Here is a 12292-nt window from a genome sequence, read left to right on the forward strand (position 1 = left end):
TTCTCTACAGGTGGCTGGAAAAAGAGAGCGTTTGGCTTTCAGTGCTCTCAGTGTGAGTTTCCTTCCCCATCGAGCAGGTGGAGTCAGTGCGGCGGGCACAGAGACCACCCCCTTTTGTGTTGGTTTTTTAATGATCAGGCAGAGCTGGATGTCTGAGTGCTGTTTCACAAAGCGAATGTGTTCCTTTATTGGTTTGGAGGTGATCTAAATATGTAAATGCTCCTGTCTGTTCCAAATTTGTTTATGATAGCTGGGTAATGTAGCAACATTTGTGTGCAGTGTATTAGGGTTAGTGCTGCAGCTATTGATCATTTTAGTAATCGAGTACTCTACTAAAAAATTGATTTGATTAATCAAGTAATCGGATAAAACATATTTGCTTGCTTAAAGATAAGATAAATAATAGGGGTGTGCCATATCATATCGTACACTATAATATCGCCAACATTTTTGAATATCTTAAACAATATTAAACCCTAAAATATGGTGCCATATCACCCACCCCTAATTAACACATCAGGGTACAACTTTTTTACTATTTTTACCAAAAGAAACATTTACACTGTTCTTATTTATAAGAACATAATATATCTACTAGAGACAGATTGTATCACCACAAGTAATTATATACCACAAGTAATAATTTAATAATTAAAATAAAATAATAAATTATTAATTGAGTTTTAATAAGGATTTCTTGTATCAAAAATACAGAGCATTAATCAATGCATCAATGCATCTTAGCTTCTAAACAGCAGAGACTTGTTGGATAAGCACGCTGAATTCTTTTCATTGTGGCACATAAAAAATCAGTGCAAAGTACCGTGCTCTGAGTTTTACAATTAAATAAACGATTCCTAGCAAAAATACGGCACAGCAAACCATTCTAACAATTTTTAATTCAAGTAACTTTAATTACTGAAGAAATCTTTTTACCCCTAATTAGGGCTGCACAATATATCGTTTAAGCATCGTCATCGCAATGTGTGCATGCGCAATAGTCACATTGCAGGACATCCTGCATTGTATAATATTGCAAAAAAAAAAATGGCAATGGCAAATTTTTCCAATATTGTGCAGCCCTATAATGTATCTTTATTTTAACAATAATAATAACACTAACTCTAAGAAATTAAAGTAAGTAAAGGGTGATAACATACCATCTTTATCCACAAAGAGTGGAAATCACATGGGAAATCTCACAATACAATGCCCAAGATAAGGATGATATCGCTATACTGTGATTTCTACGATACTTCACAGCATTTGTGGGGATAATATTATGCAGTAACAATAAGGATTCAAGAAGACTCTATTGTCATTCGCATCACATGAAGCACTTTTGCTGTAGCAGCATGGATAAATGTGAAAGAATACCGGTGACATGATAGTGCTACATAATGAGAACGTATAACAAAGCAAAACATTAAAGTATATCATGATATTGATATTTTGGCCCACTCCTACCATACACCATAGAGAAATTCTAAAATCCACCATAGAAAAATCCTAGAACTTGATTACATTATTTAACTTTGAGTTGATTGTGTTCTCCTCTGCTCTGCCAGTCTTTTCATTATAAAAGCCACAATCAGAAATGACTGGAGCTGCAGGACGGCTTTAGTTCTGCTCTAAAAGAGAACTATAGACAATAGTAAACCCTACACTACCCTCACCACAACGGCAGAAACGTCTGTTTACCAAACTGTCTGTTAATAAACACACAGAGGCTGTTGGGGAGCGGTGCTTTTGCTGTATCAGTTTTTTCAGTGTTTTATGATGACCTCGTTCTATACCACAGTAATGATGGACCTTTTGAGATTTGTTCTGGTATGATGTCAGTGGGATCCATCATCATTTGTTGTTATTATTATTATTATTATAAAGGCAAACCTATGAACAGTTAAAACATTTTTTTTTTTAAAAAGCATTTTTGGATTTTACCCACAGAAATCCGTATTTGTGAATGCAGACGTCAGTATTAGTTGTTCTAGACATTATCCAGAGTTTATCCTGTCAGATCCGTGGCAGAAAGTCTGGGTAAAGTCAGAGAGCGCCCTTTTGTGAATGGAGCAGGTAATATTCTGGTTCCAAAACTCCTTGTTTTAACACGGAATACAAGCAGGAACTAGCGCTGTGGTAAGCGGCTAATGCTAATGCTGCTGCATCCAGCCTTAGTGCTGGAGAAACTTTCCTAAAAACTCACCCTTTTAACTCTATATTTTAGTGAAGTGGCTTTACTGCTCCTTAATACCTGACCGTTAGAATTCATACATAAGGAGCACTGCCGATTACAAAAAAAAAAGATGAAAGGATATCAAGTGTGGCATATAGGGCTTAAAATATGGTATACTGAATAATGACATCTAATCATGTAATCTGGATGATCACAGGCCATCAAATCAAACTAAACTGCTTGAATTTCTTTAGCACCAAAAATAAAGGCGTACAGTTATCCAAAAGCAGTGTGTAAGACATGTGGAGGAGAACATGATGCCAAGATGCATGAAAACTGTGATTAAAAACAGGGTTTAAACTTTATAAATATGAAATTGTTTTCTTTGCGCCATTTGAGGTCTGAAAGCTCTGAATCTTTTTTCTCATTTTCTGCAAATACATGCTCTCAATGACATATCAGAAAAGTAAATTTACCTCCTCTAGTAAGTAGTAGTCATATATTTACCTCAGCAGTGCTGATATAATGCTCTGATCTAAAGCCCACTTCTGATCCTTTTTATTTCACCATATCCCTATTAGAAACAGATATTAAGAGCTTACAACATACAATTGTGGAAAACGCACATTAAATTAGTGTGCCTAACACCTGTAGATGCTTGTCCATGATAGGGTTGAAGTTCTGTTTATTCACAGTAGGATTAAGTGTAGCCTAAGAACCACTAAGAATGTTATGGGTGCATTTTGAAATTGAGACTTTTGGTTTAACGAAGAACTTCTGAACGCCACGCTAAAACGCAAATTGCCGCAATTCTCTGCACTAAATGATTATTCCAGTGTTTTAAACATTTATAGGTTCAGTTTAGTTCATGAGTTTAATGCCTCTGCCATCTTTTGAACCCTTCGGAAACATCAGCAGCGTTCCTTTGTGTTCTTTCACCATTGTTTTGGCTCCTCAGGTCTGTATTTGTTTTTATATGAAGGAGTGAACTGGTCTACAGAGCCTCGCTGTACTGGTATTACGTCAGCGGTCAGATGTCAGCAGGCAAAGCAGCAGATTCTCAACTCTGAGCTGCCAAACACCACTGTGTACCCTATCCTCAGTTAACACACAGCAGGAATGTTGCATAACGTGATTATATGGAAACGGTACACGGGAAGGATGAAATTTTATATATTGGGAAGCACCAGTATGGGAATTATGAACTGTAATGCCAATGTATACATCATGTGTACACTAGTAAACCAAAATATGATTATTTTGTCTATTATAGTTTAGTGTTAAAATCACAGGAATCACATATTTGATACGATATCACAAAAATTTGCTCATTTTAGCGATATTATCACAAAACATAAATTGACTTGAACAGCTTTGCTATTCTGATCATACATTTACCTCAGCTGTGCTGTTCTAGTCGCACATTTACCTTAGCTGTGCTGTTCTAATCATATGTTTACCTCAGCAGCGTTATTCTAACCATACATTTACTTTAACAAAGCTTTTCTAATCATACATTTATCTCAGCATTGCTATTCTAGTCATACATTTACTTCAGCAGTGCTGTTCAAATCATACATTTACTTTAACAGTGCTACTTTGGTCATACATTTACCTTAGTAGTGCTATTCCGATCATACATTTACCTCAGCAGTGCTATTTCAACTAGAGACCGACCGATATGGGTTTTTCTAAGGCCGATGCCGATACCGATCATTAGTGGTCAGAGTCAGCCGATGGCCGATGTGACCTGCCGATTTTTAGGGCCGATATGCTATCGTATTATACTTATTTGGCATGCTTAAAATCATACTAGTAAGAGGAGGCACAACAGTTGTAAACTTCACACAATTTATTGAAAATAAGGTTAGCATTTTATAGTGACTTTAATGTTACTATATCACTATATGTTAATAAAAAAAATATTAATTTTATTTAGATTGTATTATCCATAACATTTTATTTTATTCATTATATAACATATGTTCTATATACACTATATATTCATGTTTATAGTAGAAATATTATGTTGGCTATTATATAAAATTTACTGGGGCCTACTAATTAACAAATGTATGACTTGTTGCAGTCTGTTAGTCTATTAATTATTCATTTTAATATGTTTAACAGAGTGCAAGAAGACTTCCATAATGTGACAACTTTAGATAGTTACTCCAAAACGGCAAAGCTCATTTCTTCTTCAACTCCATGCAGTTGAAAACGAATGGACATGGGAGGACAATGTTATAAAATGTTCACATTAGGGCTGCAGCTATTATTTTACAAAAATTGGTGACGTTTAAATTAAGAATAAAATTATAAATAATGCAAAAACAGACAGGTGCTGTAATTTAAATATAGCTTTATCTGTTTTTTTTTTCTTCTTCAAATGAGCTCCTTAGCCAGAGAAACGCGTCTCATCAGCTGTACTGGAGGTTCGGTGCGTGAGCGGAAAATGAGTTGAGAAAGCTGAAGAGCGCGGACTTTATAGGTTCAGGATAAAATGAGCTTTTATCAGAAAAGTCTGGAGGGGGTTCTAAAGTAGAACCCGACAAAACAGAAAATTCTGCTCATCGTTTCATTTAATATCTAACAGCGCAAACCGCTTTAAACGGGTGAGTTTTACAGCAGAACAGCAGGAGGCGGCATGATTTAATGTCTGTTTGTAGTGAAGGAAAAAGAGATGTTTTATTTTAACTCCATTATTTTAGAAACTATTTGTTTTATTAATTCGTTTACAATAAAGCTTATTTATATATAAGGAGAAGTACAGTCCTCTAATAATCCTGACTAACCAGTAATTATTATTTCAGCGCAGCTGATGCTGCGAATATCCTTAAACAGTTTTAGTCCTGCCCTTTTTCATTTCGTCTAAAAATAATTTAAATACTGAAAATATCAAGTGTTAATTTGATTTTATTTACTTAGATTTTCGTTTCTGAAGAAGAGACGTCAGTTATTTTATACTAGAGCTTATAGATAGGGCTTGCATAGTCAGGGCGCATTCCAAATGCACTCCTGCCATCAACGCTAAGCATAGATCCGTTTGGAGAGAAATGCTACAACACCGATGCAGTTGAAATTCTATTCTTTTTCAGTAAATGAAGCAACATCACAGATTACTAATCATGAGAGAAAATATAGACTTTGGGACACTGGATTGTAAAAATGGATGCCTTACCCGTTGAAAGTCTTGCTCACTCTTGAAACCTTGCGCTGCGTTCCAAGTAGCTGCCCGCAGATGTGCCGGATTAAAATCGGCGCGGCCAAATAAGAAAATCGGCCGATGCCGATTGATAAAAAAATAACAAAAATCGGCCGATTAAATCGGCTGGCCGATCGATCGGTCGGCCTCTAATTTCAACTATTCATTTTCCTCAGCAGTAATGTTCTAATTATACAGTTATCTCAGCAGTGCTGTTCTAATCATACATTTACCTTAGCAGGGCTATTCTAATAATACATTTACCTCAGCAGAGTTATTCTTATCATACATTTGCTTTTACAGCACTATTCCAATCATACATTTACCTCAGTAGTGCTATTCTAGTCAAGCTATTATCTGTAGATTATCGGATATGTTTTCAGTATCCTCATGTTGTCACTTATTAGTTTGTCTGCTGCTGTTTTGTGTTAACTGACAGTGCAGAAAGCTGGTAAGAAGAGAGCATTTTTATTTTTATAAAGCCAATACCAGTTTTCTAGGCTGTTTCACACAGTTTATTGAGATGACTAATAATAATAATTTTATTGAGATGAGTTTAGGGTCGTTCCAAGTTTTATTTTTATTTTTTTGTTGGGAGCTGGATGTGATTATCTTTGTTTATTTCTGTGGCGTGGAAGAACTACAGTCATACTTTAGAAGCATAATTAAAAGCAACTGAGAAAATCACAATGGATTTGCTCAAAATTTCTGTTAAAAGAGCCTATAACCTACATAAGTGTTGTCACTGAATCATTTTACACTTGTAGTTTCTAATCGTATTATTTCTAATCTTATTATTTTATTTTTTTTATCTATATATATATTCTTATGTTCTTAATTTTATCATTTCTTATCATTCTTATCGTTTTACTTATTATTTATCTTTTTCTTTATTTTATATTTTATAAATTTTACTTTTTATGTGTACATTTTTTGTTTTTAAGGTCTTTTAAGAATTTTTTTTCTGCATATATACTTTATTCATATATATACATTTTAATTTCAAATTAGTATTTCTTTTATTTATTTAATTACTATTTGTTAATTACTATTTAATTCCTTATTATTTCTATTTTCTTATTAAATTGTATTTCCAATCAATTTCATATTGCAAATGCTCGGCAACATTGTAAACGAGAGTCATCCTCAATATAATCCCGAATGAAAATATAGGTTGATTTTAATAATTTAATTCATACTTGAGCCCTTTCAAAAAAAATATATATACAACCATACAGTAGCAGCTAACGCTTCCTTTCAAACTTTCCTGGAGCGGTCCTGATGAGTGCCAGTTTCATCATTACATTTTTGATGTTTTTTCCGACTGTATTTGAGTAATAGACCTTTTGTTTTATGAAGAACGTCTGGACACCACACTAAAATGCAAATTGCAGCAATCCTCTGCACCAAATGATTATTCCAGTGTTTTACACGTTTATAGGTTCAGTTCAGTTCATGAGTTTAATGCCTCTTCCATCTTTTGAACCATTTGAGCATTTGAGGATACTTTCAAAGTTTTTGAAAGCGTCCCTAATGGTTTACAGCAATTCATTAGAACATTACATAAGTAGGCCAAAACCACATAAAAGGCAAAACGGTGTGTAAATGTGACCCGTCAGTTTTTAGTTGCTAATACAGATCACCTATTGTCTTTCAGCTCCATGCTTTTAAGACTGTTCTGGAACTAGACACACAGCAACCTCAGACCTACAGATACTCAGATCTTGTTTTACCAGTAGTGACAAGGACACTAGGAAAATGCTAAACTAAAGAGGAATTGGGCAGAAAGGATAAGGAGAGATGCACTCTTGAGAGGGGTATCTGGTCAGGGATGTTAAAAGTATTTATTCTCCTTCCTCCACAAGATGTGTTTGTCTTACACATTCTACAAATATACTCTAGGAGTTAAAGCTGATTTTTGCTGCTGCTGCTCAGCACTCTCAGCACTAGTAAATCATTTCCATAGAGAAAGAGCTATCCTGCTGCTCTGTTCTCAGCTATGCAGTGTGAATCTTCATCTGGGTGAATTCCAGCTCCTAGCAGCTCTGTTCAGGCATGTTCTCCCACATTACAGCCAGCAAGCAGAGCTCTGTGTGAACAGGGTTTGAGCTGATGGTGGTCAGGAGGAGGAAGTCACCTCCCCTCTCAGGTATTTCTGTAACATTTTTATCAGATTCATATTTGGATTACTATATCTAATTTTGATTGTTTTTTAATTGCTTTTTTGCTTTTGTTTTCTGTGTCTGCACTTATTATGAATGTAACAGTGTAGAAAATTCGCATTTCGGTTCAAACCTCGGTATAAACTCCACAGTTTGGTAAGTTTTTGATACGTTTTCGGTACAGTTGTTGTAAAGAATAAAGATGCTGGGCATTCTGTATATCCTCACCTTTATAAACTTCATAATAAAAAATAATCTTCATTATAATCATGTTTAGTGTTTTTGGGATGGAATATCGTAACGAGACTTAAGCTCTTTTATTATTAAAATGCTTTAAACCAGGGTTTTCTCCTACTGTCATCATGAGAGGAGCCATCTTTTAGATCTTGTTGGAACAAAAAACAGTGAGCCTGATTGTGACTCTTTATTAATAACAAAATCAACAGCATTGTTTTATCTGATTAAACTACAAATATTTATTCCTAAGAATATTACTGGATGCTAGGTGTGTGACAAGATCTTGTGGCTATATTTTGGCTTCAGTGGAAACAATAAACGGTAACAGAGTGACCAACAAGAAACAAACCAAATACAAATACTGTAAATAAATCTTACATGTGACTGTTTCGTAGGCAGTTATTCTAATCCCTTAGCTCTGTAACATTACTGTATTTAAAAAAAATGTTCTGTCTCTGTTTGCACTTCAAGCATAGTGTTAATGACTGGTTATGGTTATGCATAGTTAAATTACAAGAGATTTAGGAGAAAAAAACACAAACCATAGGCCTAATATGACTGGTTGTGGTTTACACTTATTGTTTGCACTATATAAGACCTAGAATTTTTTTACTTATTCTTATTTCTATTTTTTATAGAATCAATGTGTGAGAGAAACCTGTCTGTTAAGTTTTGGTTATATGATTTTGTCAAATAAAACTAATTTTTGACATTTTCTTTAAAATGTAATTTTTAAATCTCGTCTCGTTTTCGTAAACCCAGTATCGTGTCTCGTCTCGTCTCGTGATATTAGTGTCTCGTCACACCCCTACTGGATGCATTTCAGTGTTCGAGTTCTTTTTAAAAGTAATCAGCATTAGATTGTCAAAATTAAATTATATTAGTGGTGTCAGTCACTTAAATCTGAGAGAGAGAACGAGAGAGAGAGACAGTACAAGCGCCTAACCCTGCGTGCACTCTCCGGTTTACTGTTTCCAGTCCAGGCTTTGGCCTAAGTTAGTAGTGAGTTGCTAATAGAAACAGTGCTACAGCTACACACGTTCCACAAGTCTCCTATAGACTGCCAGTGTACCGTGTATTCTGCATGCATTTGTGTGAAATGAACCGTGACCCCTGTACTGTGACGGTTCATAAAGAATACACGTACCGCTCCACCCCTAGCGCTTAGGTTTTAAAGAGCGCATGACCATAAAAATTTGCCTTGAAAGCATGGAAAAGTCATGGAAATTAATTGGTTAAAAAGTGTATGAACCCTGTGTAATGCATCTATAGTTATCGCCAAAACGAGAACCATACTGTTGCTTTTCGAGTGTTGTAGTAGTGTATTTGAATGTGGATTGGTGGCGAGGGCTGGTGGGTTCTGTAGGTGGGGGGGTAGAGGTTTAGGTAATGTGGTGATTAGTGTTCTGTGCGATCGGCTCTCAGAGTTAATGGACTGTTAAAGAGCGGAGTTATCAGCCTGATCTCCTAAACTGTGCTAATCAAACTGTAGTTCTACAGCCTGACCTCAGACTCTAAGCTTTACACACCAAATTATCGACTGTATGTCAGTAATTTCAATGCTGTCTTGTTCTTTTATAGAAGTCTTTCCAATAGAATAGAAACCTATTGGCACCATGCATAATGCCAGGCTTCGGTAAGGGGGGTATAATGCCCCCAGCATTGAGCTGTGGAGTGTTTCCTGGAATGATGGTGCTCCATCCACCGCTCCGAGGCTGGCACATCTCACTGCTGTTAGCGCTCTGTTCTGTTCTGTTCAGTTCAGCTGGCACACCATTCCCTTTTTCGCTCGTGAGTTTCACATTTGCGCTCACAAGAAGTTAATTTACAAATGCAAAATGTTAAAACATGCTGGTAAATTTTTTTTCACCTGGTATTTTTGCGCCCCCAACTTTTGACATTAATATTACGCCATATTATTCCCTCTACCAATTAAAACTTTAGATAAACTGGTGAATCGGCTAAATGGCTGCTGTAAAACAAAAAGTGCAAAATTTAAAAGGGTCTGAAGACTGATTTGAAGCACAAATTAAGGGTAGTTTGGAAGGGGCACTGGGTGATGTATGGGTTTAGAAGTGGAGCTGGAGGGACAGCAGTGTAAAAAGTGGTGAGAGCCTGATGATTGGATGTCAGCAGGGGGCGGTATTATTGATTGATCTGCATATTGTGATGTGTCTGCTATCAATACAGAAACATCAGCTTCATCTGTATCGCAGGTGTGGTATGTTCTAATACTTCAAAGAAACATATTTCAGATATTAATGAAAAAAATATGGTTTAGGGTTTAGTGCTTCTTTAAAGTTAAAGTTCTGGAGGTGCTGAGCTCTTTATTGCATGAATTGTATACTAGTTCTTGAATCAGTGCAGTTGAAACGCTGCTCTCAGGTCGTTGTATTCGCTCTACCCCACAGCTCCTCTTTATACAGCAGCGTTTATTCAGGTTTTTAATGGCTGGGCGACTCTGCCCTCAGGCTGCTTTTCTCCGCCTCAGTGTTTGGGTTGGTTTACTTTGTGAAACCTGTTATATGCTGTGTTCAATGTCACATTGTGCACATCACTTAGCCTGGATCAGTGTGCTTTAAACACTGACAGATTCTTCACAGCTTTATAGTCTGAGGGGATTCAGTGCAGTTAAAGTCAGAGAGAAGAATCAGAAGTCAGTGCTGTATCAGAGTTTACATTGGCTGAAGACTTGAATTAACCAGAATATTCCAAATAATATACTTTTTTTAGCTTAAAAGGTAAATAAGACTTAAAAGTGTAAGGTGTTGCTGAAATTTTGGTACTACTTTAAAATAAGACTATCTTTATAAAGGGTTTATAAATGGTTTACAATTAGTGTATTAATGGTTACTACTTCGATTGTAAGTGTTTAACAATCATTAATAATCAGTTAGAACAAAAACGTAGAAAGGGCAACAATATAGATGGCTGTGGGTTTACTATTTGTCAAACAACAGGTTATTGTTGTCCTTTCTACATATGCGTTATTGATTACGTAACTGATTATTAGTGATTTTTAAGGCATTTACAACCTAATTAGTAACCATTAATAAACTAATTATGAACCATTTATAAACCCTTTATAAAGGTAGTCTTATTTTAAAGTGGTACCGAAATTTTCTTTAGAGCAAAATGTGCAATTTGCAGTCCTAGAAATGTCTTAAAAACCATACTGCCATATCTAGAAGCTCATTGTCATTTGTAGAAGCCGCAGTAGATATTGTTCTTCTCCATACAGAGTTTTTTGGATTGGTAACTTTATTTCAGCAATAAATGCTTTCTGTCAGGGCTGGGAAAGTTCACTTCTGGAGGTTTATACAGCTCAGTGTAGTTTATTGCCTACTGTAAAACTCTGCTGCTGAATGATAAAACCCCTGAAGAATCAGGCCTGCCCTGATCTGTTGTGTGTTATTTTAGTATAGATAAAATCTGAGACTCGATTGGGCAGACATATTCCTAAAAAATAACCTGCAATAAACAATTGAGTGAAATAGAAGGTGTTTTCCCACCTGTAGTTTTAGTAGAATTACCTTGATCTGAATTGATTAATTTTATAAGTGTATAAGCGTGGAGCATTTCATATTGATTTGAGTTTAGTTTAAAAGTCTCATTCCATCGTTTTTTCACTCATTTTAAAATGTCTAGTTATGGTGTCTAGTATAAATTAATGCTATGTGAGCTGTAATAACACATTTAATCCGAGGGGGGGGGCGGAGAGAAATGATAGGTCTTCGGCTCTTGCTTATGTATATTCAAACATGCAAACATGTCGCCTCTGATTGGCTAACAGCACTGCAACACCAGCGAGACAGACAACAGTTACAATATAATTTAAAATAAAGACATTTTTACACTAATAACAGTCTTTGCAATGTCATATGTTACTTTATAAAGTGTGTAATAATGCCCTGCTAAGTGCAGTTCAGTTAGTGACCTAGAACCTTAGAGTCTCTGTAAAAAAAAAAAAAAAAAGCCAAATCCAACGGAGATCCTATTTAAACCTATAGTTACTTACACACAGAGGTGGGTATAGTCCAGGTCCAGAAAGTAAAAATCCACCCTGGGATGGATTTTAACTTTTAACTAGTGTAAACAGAACTGTTCTAAACATCTAAACACCTACCTATCTCAATTTTGTACTTCACTGAGAGAGACCTATTGTATTTTGCAGAGAACAAGAAAAAAGTTGGGCAGTATGAGAATTATTTATCATATTGCAATACAATTTTTTAACCGTATGATATATTGCAATATTGATATTTTGTCCCACCCTTAATGATTATTAACATTGCATTGGCTACTGTCATTCTTTTTAAGTTTTTTTATGGTTTCCTAAGCAACCTTGTCATTATATATAGTGTCCTATAGTGCTGTGCGATATGAGGATAAATATCGTGGGGACCATAGAAAAGTGTCTATCGTGCTACTTACCTTCTATCATCACTATCGGTTCTACAGTAATTTCATCAATTATTCATGCAAATATATATTGGCGTGGTAACTGCATAA

General features: G+C 35.5%; 1 protein-coding gene across 1 annotated transcript in view; it reads left to right on the forward strand.

Annotated features, from left to right (window-relative positions):
• Positions 1 to 12292, forward strand: part of arl15b (ADP-ribosylation factor-like 15b) — a 94840-nt gene that overhangs the window by 5091 nt on the left and 77457 nt on the right. The gene's annotated exons all lie outside the window — the stretch shown is intronic.

The sequence above is a fragment of the Astyanax mexicanus genome, chromosome 20, assembly GCF_023375975.1.
Source record: "Astyanax mexicanus isolate ESR-SI-001 chromosome 20, AstMex3_surface, whole genome shotgun sequence".
NCBI classification, from domain to species: domain Eukaryota; kingdom Metazoa; phylum Chordata; class Actinopteri; order Characiformes; family Acestrorhamphidae; genus Astyanax; species Astyanax mexicanus.